Source organism: Rhinoderma darwinii, chromosome 12 (genome assembly GCF_050947455.1).
Source record: "Rhinoderma darwinii isolate aRhiDar2 chromosome 12, aRhiDar2.hap1, whole genome shotgun sequence".
Lineage (NCBI taxonomy): Eukaryota > Metazoa > Chordata > Amphibia > Anura > Rhinodermatidae > Rhinoderma > Rhinoderma darwinii.
This window is the reverse complement of record NC_134698.1, coordinates 36,445,549-36,460,791: the sequence shown is the minus strand read 5'-3', so window position 1 is coordinate 36,460,791 and position 15,243 is coordinate 36,445,549. Positions and strand designations below refer to the sequence as shown.

At 45.5% G+C, this 15,243-nt stretch overlaps 1 long non-coding RNA gene across 1 annotated transcript in view; it reads left to right on the top strand.

Moving 5' to 3' along the window:
* Positions 1–510: 510 nt before the first annotated feature.
* LOC142664809 (uncharacterized) overlaps positions 511–15,243 on the top strand; it is a 33,312-nt gene continuing 18,579 nt past the window's right edge. Inside the window, exons 1-2 of the long non-coding RNA XR_012851387.1 lie at positions 511–586; positions 9,630–9,703. This is a non-coding gene — a long non-coding RNA (uncharacterized LOC142664809). The remainder of the gene's footprint in view (positions 587–9,629; positions 9,704–15,243) is intronic.

Here is a 15,243-nt window from a genome sequence, read left to right as displayed (position 1 = left end):
CTTTTGGGTAAAAGTATGTTTTCAGTCTTTTGTGGGGCTAATAAATGTTGATAAAATTACTCTTGAAAGTATTATCATTACGTAAAGTAGGTGTGATAGAAATAATTCACACAGTTTTGATAATAAAATTATTTTGAGTTGGATTTCCCTGGTCAGGTTGTGTTTGTTTGTGGTTTGCAAAAGGTATTTTTTTCGATAGTAATTGTTCTTGTAAGATATTCTTGAGAATGTGATTGGTGAGTAAATTAGGGAATGTGGTCAGAGACATTTCTATGCTACTTGTGGCTTCTAGTCAGGATGGGGTGGTCGGTGCAGATTCTTGGATAGGAATTCTTCAGGTGGGATCTCTAGTTTGGCTCATCAGAATGTATCCCAGAAAGGGTTCAATTGCCCTTTAAAAATTGCTTTTGTTTTATGAGAAACTAGGCACACTAACATCTCTTTACTGATCCAATACATCTATAGCATATATCAGGAACGTATTATCACACCTCTTTTTTTTTTTTTTCTAGGTGTCTATTTCAAAGTGAAAAGAAGCAAGATATGGAATCCTCCAGTCAGCGGCAATAGAGGAATCAGAAAACTGGTAATTAATATTATTATTAATTACTGATAATTATCAGGCTAGTTTCTAGCTCTGGACTTTCAAAGGTGTGGTAATACCTTCCTAGTATATAAGAATACATGTCTAGTAGTACATATATTGGCTACAGATATTTCAGAGCATTGTAAATGCCTTTGCGTTCTGCACATGGATTCACTGCATTTACATTCCAACATACTCATTCATCACCATCTCTCCGTTCCCAATAGGAAATTTTTGCTGTCATGTGGGCATTGTGGCAGGTATGGAGGGCCCTGTGGCCGGCATTGAGAGAAATGCGGTAACTGTGGCTGTCATGGGGCATTATGACTGGCAAAAGCAGAAATGAGGGCATTTTGGCTGGCATAGAGGACATTTTGGCTGTCATGGAGATATTGTAGCCGGTATAAGGGACATTGTGGGTAAAATGGGTTCAAAGTGGCTCTTATAAGAGTATTATGGCTTGCATTTAGGCATTGTTGCTTGAATGGGAGCCATTATGGCTGGCGTTGGAGCATTCCAGATGGAATAAGGCATATAGCGGGTGTTATGTGGGCATTGTGGCTTAAATTAGCGGCATTATGGTTAGAACAAGGCCATTCTAGTTTGCATAGGCTAATAATGGCATTGTGACTGGCATGGAGGGCATTGTGGCTGACATGTGCCATCATTGCTGGCATAGGGATTTGTGACTGTCATGTGGACATTGTGGTTGACAAAGAGGAAATTAGAACATTGTAGCTGGCATGAAGGGCTTTGTTTTTAGGCAAATGAGAGCATTTTGTCTGTCATATGGGCATTGATTATATGTAGCTGTAATTGTGTCCTTGTGGTTGGCATAAGGGGCATTGGCAGCATTGTTACTGGCTGTTATGGCGACATTTTGACTGGAATAATAGACTGTAAAGGATCTGCCAGGCACAGCTTCGGGGTTAACGCCCATAGATAATCAGTCTGCACCTGCTTCTATGTCTGTGAGACTGACTCCATCTTCCACCACTCAGGGTGGCAGGCTTAGGAATGGGAGAACCTATCACAGCCTGGCCAGACGGAGCTAGCTTCCGCCCTCTGTCTATTTATACCTGCCTTTCCTGTTCCTCCTTTGCTTGTGATTCTTCTCGTTTGGTTTCCTGGCCCTGCTGCAGCTTCTTGTACTATTGTCCTTGCTTCATATTGACCCCGGCTTGCTGACTACTCTCCTGCTCTGCGTTTGGTACCTCGTACACTCCTGGTTTGACTCGGCTTGTTCACTACTCTTCTGCTCTGCGTTTGGCACCTCGTACTCTCCTGGTTTGACTCGGCTTGTTCACTTCTCTTGTTGCTCACAGTGTTGCCGTGGGCAACTGCCCCTTTCTCCCCCTAGCTCTGTGTACCCTTGTCTGTTTGTCTGTCGTGCACTTATTGAGCGTAGGGACCGTCGCTCAGTTGTACCCCGTCGCCTAGCGCGGGTCGTTGCAAGTAGGCAGGGACTTAGTGGCGGGTAGATTAGGGCTCACTTGTCTGTCTCCCCACCCCCGTCATTACATAATCACAAGCCCATACCTAGTCTACCCTGGTCCCTGACACCACTATGGACCCCCTTGAGACCCTGGCTCAGCAAATGCAGGGTCTCTCCCTACAGGCCCTGGCTCAGAGGGTCAACCAGCCTGATGCTACCATGGTAGTCCCCCTCAACTCACCTCTTGAACCCCACCTCAAGTTGCCCGACCGGTTCTCAGGGGACCGGAAGACTTTTCTCTCCTTTCGGGAGAGTTGTAGGCTCTATTTTCGTTTAAAGCCCCACTCCTCAGGTTGAGAGAGCCAGCGGGTGGGTATAATTATGTCCCAGCTCCAGGAAGGGCCCCAAGAATGGGCCTTCTCTTTGGCTCCTGACGCCCCTGAACTTTCCTCCGTTGATCTTTTCTTTTCTGCTCTCGGACTCATCTATGACGAGACTGACAAGACTGCTTTTGCCGAGAGTCAGCTGATGACCTTACGTCAGGGTAAGAGACCTGTTGAGGAGTATTGCTCTGACTTTAGGAAGTGGTGCGTAGCTTCTCGGTGGAATGACCCTGCCTTAAGGTGCCAGTTTAGGTTGGGTCTGTCGAACGCCCTGAAAGATCTGCTAGTTAGTTATCCCTCTTCTGACTCCCTAGACCAGGTTATGGCTTTAGCGGTACGACTTGACAGACGTCTCAGGGAACAACGACTTGAACGTCTTGATGTTTTCTCCTCTGACTCCCCCATGATGCCTCCCGAGGTTCCGTTGCTTCGTTCCTCCCCGGAAGACTCGGAGGTACCTATGCAACTCGGGGCCTCCGTGTCCCCCCAACAACGTAGAGATTTCCGCAGGAAGAATGGTCTCTGCTTCTACTGTGGGGATGACAAGCATCAAGTGAACAACTTTCCTAAGCGTAAGAATGCAGCCGGAGAACTTCCGCGCCTAAGTGATCATCGGGGAGGTCACTTGGGCGCACAGGTATTTCCCGTAAATATGAAACGTAATAAAATCTTGCTTCCCTTTCAGGTCTCTTTTGGTGGTAGGTCTGCTACCGGCAGTGCCTTCGTGGATTCAGGGTCTTCTGCTAATATCATGTCTGTGGAATTTGCTATGTCTCTAGCTATGCCTTTGATTGATTTGCCTAAACCTGTCCCGGTAGTGGGTATCGACTCCACTCCTCTTGCTAATGGTTATTTTACACAGCATACCCCTGTTTTTGAACTCCTTGTTGGCTCCATGCATTTGGAGCAGTGCTCTGTACTGTTAATGCAGGGATTATCGTCCAATTTGGTTTTAGGCCTTCCCTGGTTGCAGTTGCATAATCCCACGTTTGACTGGAATTCTGGGGACTTTACCAAGTGGGGTAATGAATGCTTGACGTCATGTTTTTCTGTTAATTCTATTTCTCCCCCTGAGGAGGTGAACACGCTACCTGAGTTTGTTCAGGACTTCGCCGATGTTTTCTCTAAGGAGGCCTCCGAAGTGTTACCTCCTCATAGAGAATATGATTGAGCAATCAATTTGGTACCAGGAGCTAAGCTCCCTAAGGGTAGGATATTTAATCTCTCTTGTCCCGAACGTGAAGCCATGAGAGAGTATATCCAGGAATGCCTGGACAAGGGTTACATTCGCCCCTCTACTTCTCCGGTAGGTGCTGGCTTCTTCTTCGTAGGGAAGAAGGATGGTGGGCTTAGGCCATGCATTGACTACCGAAGCTTGAATAAGGTCACTGTAAGGAACCAGTATCACCTTTCTCTGATTCCTGAACTCTTTAATCAGGTTCAGGGGGCCCAATGGTTCTCTAAGTTTGATCTACGGGGGGCGTATAACCTTATCCGCATCAAAGAGGGGGATGAGTGGAAGACTGCGTTTTACACGCCCGAATGTCATTTCGAATAACTTGTCATGCCCTTTGGGTTGTGTAATGCTCCCGCGGTCTTCCAGAATTTCATAAATGAGATTTTAAGAGACTACCTGGGGGTATTTCTTGTAGTGTACCTTGATGACATACTTGTGTTTTCCAAGTACTGGTCCTCCCACATTGAGCATGTCAGGAAGGTGCTCCAGGTCCTTCGAGAAAACAAACTGTTTGCGAAGACCGAAAAATGTGTGTTTGGGGTGCAGGAGATACAATTTTTGGGCCAAATCCTCACTACTCATGAATTCCGCATGGACCCTGCCAAGGTCCAGGCTGTGGCGGAATGGGTCCAACCTGCCTCCCTGAAGGCGTTACAGTGCTTCCTGGGGTTCGCTAATTATTACAGGAGGTTTATTGCTAACTTCTCGTCATCGCTAAGCCTCTTACGGATCTCACTCGCAAAGATGCTGATCTCCTCCACTGGCCCCCTGAGGCTGTCCAGGCTTTTGAGGTCCTTAAGAAGTGCTTTATCTCGGCCCCGGTGCTGGTTCAGCCCAACCAAATGGAGCCATTTATCGTGGAGGTTGACGCGTCCGAGGTGGGAGTGGGGGCTGTCTTGTCCCAGGGTACCAGGTCCCTCACCCATCTCCGTCCTTGTGCCTACTTCTCCAGGAAGTTTTCACCCACTGAGAGTAACTATGATATTGGCAACCGCGAACTCTTAGCCATTAAATGGGTATTTGAAGAGTGGCGCCACTTCCTGGAGGGGGCTAGGCACCAGGTAACGGTCCTTACCGACCACAAGAATCTGGTTTTCCTAGAATCTGCCCGGAGGCTAAACCCGAGACAAGCTCGTTGGGCGTTATTTTTTACCAGATACCTATAGGGCTGGGTCTAAAAATGTTAAGGCTGATGCACTGTCACGTAGCTTCATGGCCAGCCCTCCTTCGGAGGAAGATCCTGCTTGTATTTTGCCTCCAGGTATAATCATTTCCGCTATTGATTCTGATTTAGTCTCTGAAATTGCGGCTGATCAAGGTTCAGCTCCCGGGAGCCTTCCTGAGAACAAGCTGTTTGTTCCCCTGCAATTCCGGCTAAGGGTACTTAGGGAAAATCATGACTCTGCACTATCTGGCCATCCAGGCATCCTGTGTACCAAGCACCTCATTGCCAGAAACTATTGGTGGCCTGGGTTGCCTATAGACGTTAAGGCCTACGTCGCCGCTTTTGAAGTTTGTGCTAGGTCCAAGACTCCCAGGTCCCGACCAGCGGGCTTACTATGTTCTTTGCCCATTCCTCAGAGACCTTGCACCCATATTTCCATGGATTTTATCACCGATTTGCCTCCATCTCAAGGCAAGTCGGTGGTGTGGGTTGTAGTAGACCGCTTCAGTTAGATGTGCCATTTTGTGCCCCTCAAGAAACTACCCAATGCTAAGACGTTAGCTACCTTGTTTGTCAAACCCATCCTGCGTCTCCATGGGGCCCCTGTCAATATTGTTTCTGATAGAGGGGTACAATTTGTTTCATTGTTTGGGAGAGCCTTCTGTAAAAAGTTGGAGATTGATCTGTCCTTCTCCTCTGCCTTCCATCCTGAAACTAATGGCCAAACTGAGAGGACTAATCAGTCTCTAGAACAATATTTAAGGTGCTTTATCTCTGACTGTCAATATGATTGGGTCTCATTCATTCCCCTCGCTGAATTTTCCTTTAATAACCGGGTCAGTAACTCGTCAGGGGTCTCCCCCTTTTTCTGTAATTTTGCTTTTAATCCACGGTTCTCTTCCGTTTCACCTGGTAGTTCCAACAATCCCGAGGTAGAGGTCGTTCATCGAGAACTGTGCACAGTCTGGGCTCAGGTTCAGAAGAACCTAGAGGTGTCCCAGAGCATACAAAAAACTCAGGCAGATAGAAAACGTTCTGCTAACCCCTTGTTTATGGTCGGGGATCTGGTGTGGCTATCGTCTAAAAATTTGCGCCTTAAGGTCCCGTCCAAGAAGTTTGCTCCCTGGTTTATAGGGCCGTACAAGGTCATTGAAGTCCTCAATCCTGTCTCCTGATGACGTGTTCCATGCCTCCCTCCTTTAACGCTGCTCCCCGTCCTTGGCTCCCTCGAGGAAACCTCCGGTCCCTTTTCTCACCCCTGAGGGGGCAGAATTCGAGGTGGCCAAGATTGTGGACAGCAGGATGGTCCAAGGCTCCCTCCAGTACCTGGTCCATTGGAGAGGATACGGGCCTGAGGAGAGGACTTGGGTACCCGCTCGGGATGTTCACGCTGGGATATTGGTCAGGAGGTTTCACCTTCATTTCCCCAGTAAACCAGGTCCACTTAGAAAGGGTCCGGTGGCCCCTCATAAAAGGGGGGGTACTGTAAAGGATCTGCCAGGCACAGCTTCGGGGTTAACGCCCATAGATAATCAGTCTGCACCTGCTTCTATGTCTGTGAGACTGACTCCATCTTCCACCACTCAGGGTGGCAGGCTTAGGAGTGGGAGAACCTATCACAGCCTGGCCAGACGGAGCTAGCTCCCGCCCTCTGTCTGTTTATACCTGCCTTTCCTGTTCCTCCTTTGCTTGTGATTCTTCTCGTTTGGTTTCCTGGCCCTGCTGCAGCTTCTTGTACTATTGACCTTGCTTCATATTGACCCCGGCTTGCTGACTACTCTCCTGCTCTGCGTTTGGTACCTCGTACACTCCTGGTTTGACTCAGCTTGTTCACTACTCTTCTGCTCTGCGTTTGGCACCTCGTACTCTCCTGGTTTGACTCGGCTTGTTCACTTCTCTTGTTGCTCACGGTGTTGCCGTGGGCAACTCCCCTTTCTCCCCCTAGCTCTGTGTACCTTTGTCTGTTTGTCTGTCGTGCACTTATTGAGCGTAGGGACCGTCGCCCAGTTGTACCCCGTCGCCTAGCGCGGGTCGTTGCAAGTAGGCAGGGACTAAGTGGCGGGTAGATTAGGGCTCACTTGTCTGTCCCCCCACCCCCGTCATTACATAGACATATTGGGTGTTATTGTGGCTGGCATGGGGGCTTTGTGGTTGTCATGTTGTCATGGTTTTTGGCCAAGGTTGAAGTGATGGCGTTGTGATTGGCATGGATGGTATTGTTTCTCGCAAAAGGGGATGTGAGGACATTTTGGCTGTCATGGAGGCAATATGGTTGGTATACGGGCATTGGAGGTTTGTGGTTGTCGTTTTGGCAATGTGGTTGGCATAAGGGGTATTGTTTCTGGAATTAAGTACATTGTATCTGGCATTGTGGCTGGAATGTGGAATTATGGCTGGCATGAGGGCTTTGTGGTTGCCTTGGGGATATTGTGGTTGGCTAAAAAGAAATTAAGGGCATTCTGGCTGGCATGGAGGTCATTGTAACTGGCAAAGGAGGAAGTGAGGGCATTTTGGTTATAGTGGGGTTTCGTGGCTAGCATAAGGGTATTAAAGGCTTTTGCTGGTCAAAGAGGCATTGTGGCGAGCATAAGGTGCATTGACCGCATTGTTGCTTTAATAAAGTACATTGTGGCTGGCATGGGGGATTTGTGACTGGGAAAATGGATATAGCTGTTGTCATTTTGGCATTGTAGATTGCACAGGGGCATTGTGGGTGGTATGGAGACTTTCCTTCTGGAAAGGTGGCAATGAGGGCATTCTGGCTGGCATGAATTTAATTGTGGCTTTAAAAAGGACATAGTGGCTGAGATAAGAGATATTGTGGGTGTCATGGTGGCATATTGGCTCTTATGGTGAGCATTGTGACTGGAAAATATGAGTTTTTGCTGGCATGGAGCACTATAGCTGGTATAAAGGATATGATGACCTTCATGGGGCAATTAGACTGATTAGAGGATCATTAAGCTTATTGCAGTTGTCTTTGAGGAATTCTAATTCAGTGTGGCTGTCACGGGGGCATTTTAATAGTTATGAAGGTATTAGGGCTGGCATGGAGGGCATTGAGGTATTCGTGTGGGCATTGTGGCTGGTAAAATGGGCAATGAGAGCATTGTAGTTGTCATTGGGGCATTTTGGCAATTGTAGGGCAATAGTTTCTGTCATGGGCACTGTGGCTCTCATGTGAGCTTTATTGTGAGTTTCATGGGGTATTGTGACTGGGATTATGAACATTGTGGATGTCATGAGGGCATTTTGAGGAGATAAGGAATATTGCAGATGGGGGTTTAGTAAATTTCATGGAGTCATTGTGGCTGGCAAGATGACTTTTTTGACTGTCATAGGGCATTATAGTTGTCATTAAGGCACTGAGGCCATTGTGGTTGTCATGGTTTTATTGTGGTTGGCTAAGGGGGGCATTGAGGGCAATGTGTCTGGAATAAGGGGAATTGTGAGAGGTATAAAGGATACTGGGGACATTGTAACTGTAATGGGGCATTTTGGTTTGGATATGGGATATTGGTGATTTCATATAAGCATGTTGTCTGTCACGGGGTACTTTGACTGTCATGGTGTTTTGGTGGTTAGTTAGCATTGTGGCTGGCATGGATGAAATTGTGGCTAACATTGGGGGCATTTTAACTGGGATAAGGGACATAGCAGGGGTCCTGGCTAGCATGGGGATTTGTATCTGTCATGTCCTAGTTGGCAAAGGGGGAAGTGAGCGCATTGTTGCTTTTTATTGCAGCATAGTGGCTCGTAAAGGGATATTGCCAGTTTTTAAATACCACTTGGGCATAGGGGCTGGCTTAAAGGGCATTGATTATTGCATGGAAGAGAGTTGATTGTGACTTGAAAGGAGGCAATATGGCTGGCATAAGGCATAGTGGCTCTTATAAGAACCTGGTGGCTGGCAGGGGGCATAGTAGATGGCATAAGGTACTTTGTGGGTGTTATGGGGGCATTATGGCTGGCCTGAAGAGCATTGTGGCTTTTATTGGGGTATTGTGGCTGGTATAGAGGGCACTCTGGTTTTCATGTGGGAATTTTGGTTGGCCTAGCAGGTATTGTGGCTTGCATAGGGTTCATTAAAGGCATTGTGGTTGTCATGGCGAAAGGTGGTTGGCACTGAAGACTTTGTGGCAGGTACTGCAGCATTTTAGGTATTGTTGTTCTCAAACGGGCATTGTGCTGTGATTGGAACATTGTGACTGTCGTGACTTCTTAATTCAGGAGAGCAAAGTGGAAAAAGTAACTTTACTCAAAAGGGTTTTTGTTCCAGGAGGCATAAGTTAAGTGAGAAATGGTTACTTATACTTTTGGGTAAAAGTATGTTTTCAGTCTTTTGTGGGGCTAATAAATGTTGATAAAATTACTCTTGAAAGTATTATCATTACGTAAAGTAGGTGTGATAGAAATAATTCACACAGTTTTGATAATAAAATTATTTTGAGTTGGATTTCCCTGGTCAGGTTGTGTTTGTTTGTGGTTTGCAAAAGGTATTTTTTTCGATAGTAATTGTTCTTGTAAGATATTCTTGAGAATGTGATTGGTGAGTAAATTAGGGAATGTGGTCAGAGACATTTATATGCTACTTGTGGCTTCTAGTCAGGATGGGGTGGTCGGTGCAGATTCTTGGATAGGAATTCTTCAGGTGGGATCTCTAGTTTGGCTCATAAGAAGGTATCCCAGAAAGGGTTCAATTGCCCTTTAAAAATTACTTTTGTTTTATGAGAAACTAGGCACACTAACATCTCTTTACTGATTCAATACATATATAGCATATACCAGGAACGTATTATCACACCTCTTTTTTTCTTTTCTAGGTGTCTATTTGAAAGTGAAAAGAAGCAAGATATGGAATCCTCCAGTCAGCGGCAATAGAGGAATCAGAAAACTGGTAATTAATATTATTATTAATTACTGATAATTATCAGGCTAGTTTCTAGCTCTGGACTTTCAGAGGTGTGGTAATACCTTCCTAGTATATAAGAATACATGTCTAGTAGTACATATATTGGCTATAGATATTTAAGGGCATTGTAAATGAATTAGTGTTTTTCACATTAGACATTCCAACATACACATTCATCACTATCTCCACTTCCCCAATGGGACATTTTGGCTGTCATGTTGTCATAAGGACTTTGTATCTTTCATGGGGGCACTGTGTCTGGAATTAGGGACAGTGTAGACTGTTATGAAGTTATTGTGAATGGCATGGAGAGGATTGAGGTAATTGTGGGCATTTGTGAGTGGTAAAAAGGGTTATTTGTAGTCAATGTTCCCTCTAAGTCTTGGGACCTCCTAAGCGGGGCAGTTAGGGAGCAGGGCGAGTCTCCATCAATGGTGGGCGATCTGATGATCAAAAGTAATACCCACAGTAAACGCTAATATAGCGACTAAATAAGAGAATAAGAAAACTTATGTTAAATTAGTCCAGCAATAAAATAGGTCGTTATAGACACCAACTATAAGCATCAATGAAAGGATCCCTCATTACACCACTGCCCCTATAAATAGCGCCACACAGACCCCGCTGTAGATAGCGTCACACAGACCCCGCTGTAGATAGCGTCACACAGACCCCCTGTAGATAGCGCCTCACAGACCCCCTGTAGATAGCGCCACACAGACCCCCCTGTAGAGAGCGCCACACAGACCCCCCATGTAGAAAGCGCCCTACACCACCCAGTAAATAGCTCCACACAGACATCCCTGTAGATAGCGCCACACAGACCCCCCAGTAGATGGCGCCACACAGACCCCCCTGTTGATAGTGCCACAAAGCCCCATGTAGATACTATCCCATGTTGATACTGTATGTACTGCAACACAGCCCCCCTTGTATATAGTGCCACACAGCCCTCCTTGTATATACTTCCACACAGCCCCCCTTGTAAATACTGCCACACAGCTCCCCTTGTATATACTGCCACACAAACTCCCGTATATACTGCCACACAGCCCCTTGTATATACTGCCACACAGCCCCCCTTGTATATACTGCCACACAGCCCCCCTTGCATATACTGCCACACAGCCCCCCTTGTATATACTGCCACACAGACCCCTTGTATATACTGCCACACAAACCCTCGTATATACTGCCACACAGACCCCCGTATATACTGCCAGACAGCCCCCCCTTGTATATACTGCCACACACAGCCCCCCCTTGTAGGTAGCCACAAACAGTACCCCTTGTAGATTGTCACACACAGTACCCCTTTTAGATAGCCACACATAACCCCCCTTGTGGATAGCCACACACAAACCGCCCTGAAGATAGCGCCACACAGACCGCCTCGTAGATAGCGCCACACAGACCGCCTCGTAGATAGCGCCACACAGACCGCCCCGTAGATAGCGCCACATAGACCCCCCCTGGAGATAGCGCCACACAGACCCCCCTATAGATAGAACCACACAGACGCCCCAGTAGATAGCGCCACACAGAGCCCCCATGTAAATAGTGGCACACAGTGCCACACAGCCCCATGTAGATACTACCCCATGTTGATACTGTATATACTGCAACATAGCCCCCCTTGTATATATTGCCACACAGCCCCTCTTGTATATACTGCCACACTGCCCCCCTTGTATATACTGCCACACAGCCCCTCTTGTATATACTGCCACACAAACCCCCGTATATACTGCCACACAGACCCCCGTACATAAGAGAATAAGAAAACTTAAGTTAACCCCTTAATGACCGGGCCTGTTTGGGCCTTAATGCCCAAGCCAGATTTGTTAAATCTGGTATGTGTGACTTTATCAGAGAATAACTCAGCGAAAGTTTTGAATATCCAAGTAATTCTGACATTGTTTTTTCGTCACATGTTGTACTTTATTTTAGTGGTAAAAGTAGACTGATACGATTTACGGAAATTAATAAAAAAATTGAAAAAATGAAGAAATTTTTTAAAAATTATAATTTTTCCCTATTTTTAACGGCAATATGTCACATATGTACATACATACAGTACAATTTTTTTTATTAAATATATATTTCCATCTCTTTACTCTATTTTGGTAGCACTTTTGAAAAAAATAATTTTTTTTGAGCAATTTAGAAGACTTACAAGTTTAGTAATCATTTTATACATTTTGAAGTACATTTGGTTTTCCTGCACCAAGCCAGGTTTTCAGAGGCTCATAGGTGTCAGAATGGTGGAAACCCCCACAAGTGACCCCATTTTGCAAACTACACCCCTTAAGGTATTTATTAAGGGGTATTGTAAGTATTTTGACCCCACAGTTTTTTTGTAAGAATTCATGCAAAGCATACGTAAAAAAATATAATCTCACTTTTTTCATAAAAGTATCACTTTGAAGACAGATTTCTGTGTAAAGCGACCATAAGAATGAAGAAACACACTCCAAAATCTATCACCCTTTTTCTCCTGTTTTCAAAAATGCCCCCATTGTGACTCTAATGCATTGCCTGGACACACAGCAGGGCTTGAAAGGAAGGGAGCACCTGGAGGCTTTCAGGACTCATATTTTGCTTGAAAATGTTTTAGGCCCCACTGTATATTTGGAGAGGTTTTGAACTACCAGAACGATAGAAACTCCCCATAAATGACCCCATTTAGAAAACTAGACCCCTTAAGGTATTTATCTAGGGGTGTAGTGAGTATTTTGACTCCACAGTTTTTTGCTAAATTTAATGCATAGCAGGTGAAAAAAAAATAAAAAATCACTTTTTTCATAAAAGTATCACTTTCAAGACTGATTTCTGTGTAAAGCGACCATAAGAATGAAGAAACACACCCCAAAATCAATCACCCGGTTTCTCCTGTTTTCAAAAATACTCTCATTGTTGCCCCAATCTGCTTATTAGACGTGTGGCTGGGCCAAAAAGAGAGGGAGCACCCTTTGGCTTTCAGGGCACAATTGAATAAATTCTAGGCCCCATATCATGCATTTATGGGCATTGAGCTGCCTGAACAAAAAAAAAACCACGCAGAAATGACCCCATTTTAAAAACGAAACCCCTAAAGGTATTCATCTAGTGGTGTAGTGGGCATGCGGACCAAAAATTTTTTAAAGGAGGAAATAATGGGTATCATTTCAGACACTATGGGTATATAATGTTTTCTTCAAACTCTTATTACGTTTCCACATGAAATAGAGGAGACGTGGTAGAAGGTTATTTTGTTAGAAATATGCCACATTAATAAATTTGTGCGGCATACAGAAGAGAAGTGAAGCCGTGTATTCATAACGGATACATGTTGCTATAGACGTATTTGCCTGTACTTATGACTATGTCTTGCTGAAGAAGCAGTTGGTGCCATTATGATGTCATTGTGGACAGAATTCTGTCCTAATATAAAATCAGTCAGAGAGGAAAAAATAAACTGTACTGGAGTGACGGGCAATATCTTCAAACAAATGGAGGAAAATGTATCCAACTATGTTGCAAACTCGAGTCTGTTCACTAGATAGAAGAACACCTGCAGGGCTGTCAATACAAGGTTTGTTTTTTTCAGTGACTGGTTGTACAACGTCTCTTTAGCTCCATCAATCCTTATGAGGGACGAATGTGCCAAGTGACGCGGTACACCATAACAGGCCCCTGCCCGGCAAGGTAGGAACCGCTATGTGCACAAAACAACCAATCACCTACAGAATATATAGAGGGACAATGTCCAAAACCATCTATAGGAACAGTAAAGGATCACTAATCCTCAAAATGATGTCAGTATTTCAGAAGAACCGTAACAAAGCCCATGGTGTATTGATAAGGAACAGCTCGATTATTAGAGATCCTCCAAAATAAAAATATCATGCCCGTATCACGGTACAGAATTAGGAATGTAACAGCCGTATGTGGCAGGACATAGTCATAAGAAAAAGGAAATACATCCCCAATTTATTCTTGTAACCATTGCTAAAATGCACGACTTCCACTAATTCAGGGGCGGCACGGGCCGCAGGTGTTAGATTTATCTACTAATAAATGCAATGCCCACATTTATTTTTTATTTCAAGAACACTTGTGGGGTCCATATTCTGAATAGACAGATGTGGGCTCCTGCACAATAAACTGTATTCATTTGTGAGTGATCAAGTCCTGGATTTAATTGTCCAAGAAATGTATAAAAAAAAAATCAAAAAAGGGGAAAATTTGTTTTACAGTCTGAAATAAATACTTTACTATCTCCCCGTGAGAATCCCTCCCTCCCTTGGAAAGCTCAGAAACGAAAAATAAAATATGAATAAATGAAATTGACTCCCTAAAAAGAATCCACCCCACCCCACCCTTTTTGGTGTTCCCTAAATTATAGATAAAATTAATAATTAGAAACGGTGTGGTAGGTCTCAAAACAGGGGTAGTTGCACAGGCCTGGATTTGAAGGGCACATGGGGCAGTAAAACCGGGTATCCCTCCTCCTTCCGTGTTTACTGCACACCCGGCATCTCTTTTGGGGGTATTCCTTACTCTCAGTGGCAGGAAGTGGCGCTCAGTGAGCCTTTTGACATTCTCTGACTCAAAGGAGTCTCCAGGTGCGGGGGAGTCAAACAGGAGGTGCTCTATAATTTTCTCCTGATACTGGAGGAAACTGAGCGTTCCCTGGGTCTTATAGAGCACATAACTGTTATAAGTGGCCATCTGGATAAGGTAGATCGCTACCTTTTTATACCAGGCCCTAGTTTTGCGCTTGACCAGGTACGTTGTAGGACCTGGTCAGATAGACCGACTCCCCCCATGAACTTGTTATAGTCCACCACGCAGACCGGTTTCCTCTTATCAGAGGTAGCGCCCCTCTCTCTCACTGCCACTGTGGTGTCCTCGTGCACGGCGGAGAGCCTGTACACGTCCTTTTTGTCACTCCATTTTATTGCGAGCAACTGGTCACTGGTGAATGAGAGTGACACACCCCTTACTAGTCGCCTGGACACCAGCTGTGAGGGAAGCCGACTCTATTTTTTCGTACCGTCCCACAGGCCCCTGTATTCGCAGCATGGAGGGACTTATACAGGGGGACCCTGGTGTAGTAATTGTCGGTGTACACATGGTACCCTTTCTGTAGGAATGGCACCATGAGTTCCCAGACAATTTTCCCACTAATGCCAATATCCTCTTGGCATCCTGGGGGATTAAGGTGGCGGTCCCTGCCCTCATATATAAAAAAGGCACAGGTGTAGCCCGTTGTGCTCTCGCACACCTTATAGAGTTTCACTCCGTATCGGGCTCTTTTGGAGGGGATATATTGGCGAAACGATAGACGGCCCTTGAAGGCCATAAGGGACTCGTCTACCGCAATTTTTTGGCCTGGGGTGTACAAATTCAGAAAAGACTCAGATAGGAGGGAGATGAGGGGCCTCAACTTGTTGAGGCGATCATGGCCTGGGTCACTTCTTGGGGGGATTTGGGAGTTGTCCGAGAAGTGCATGAAGCGCATTAGTGTCTCATAGCGCGTT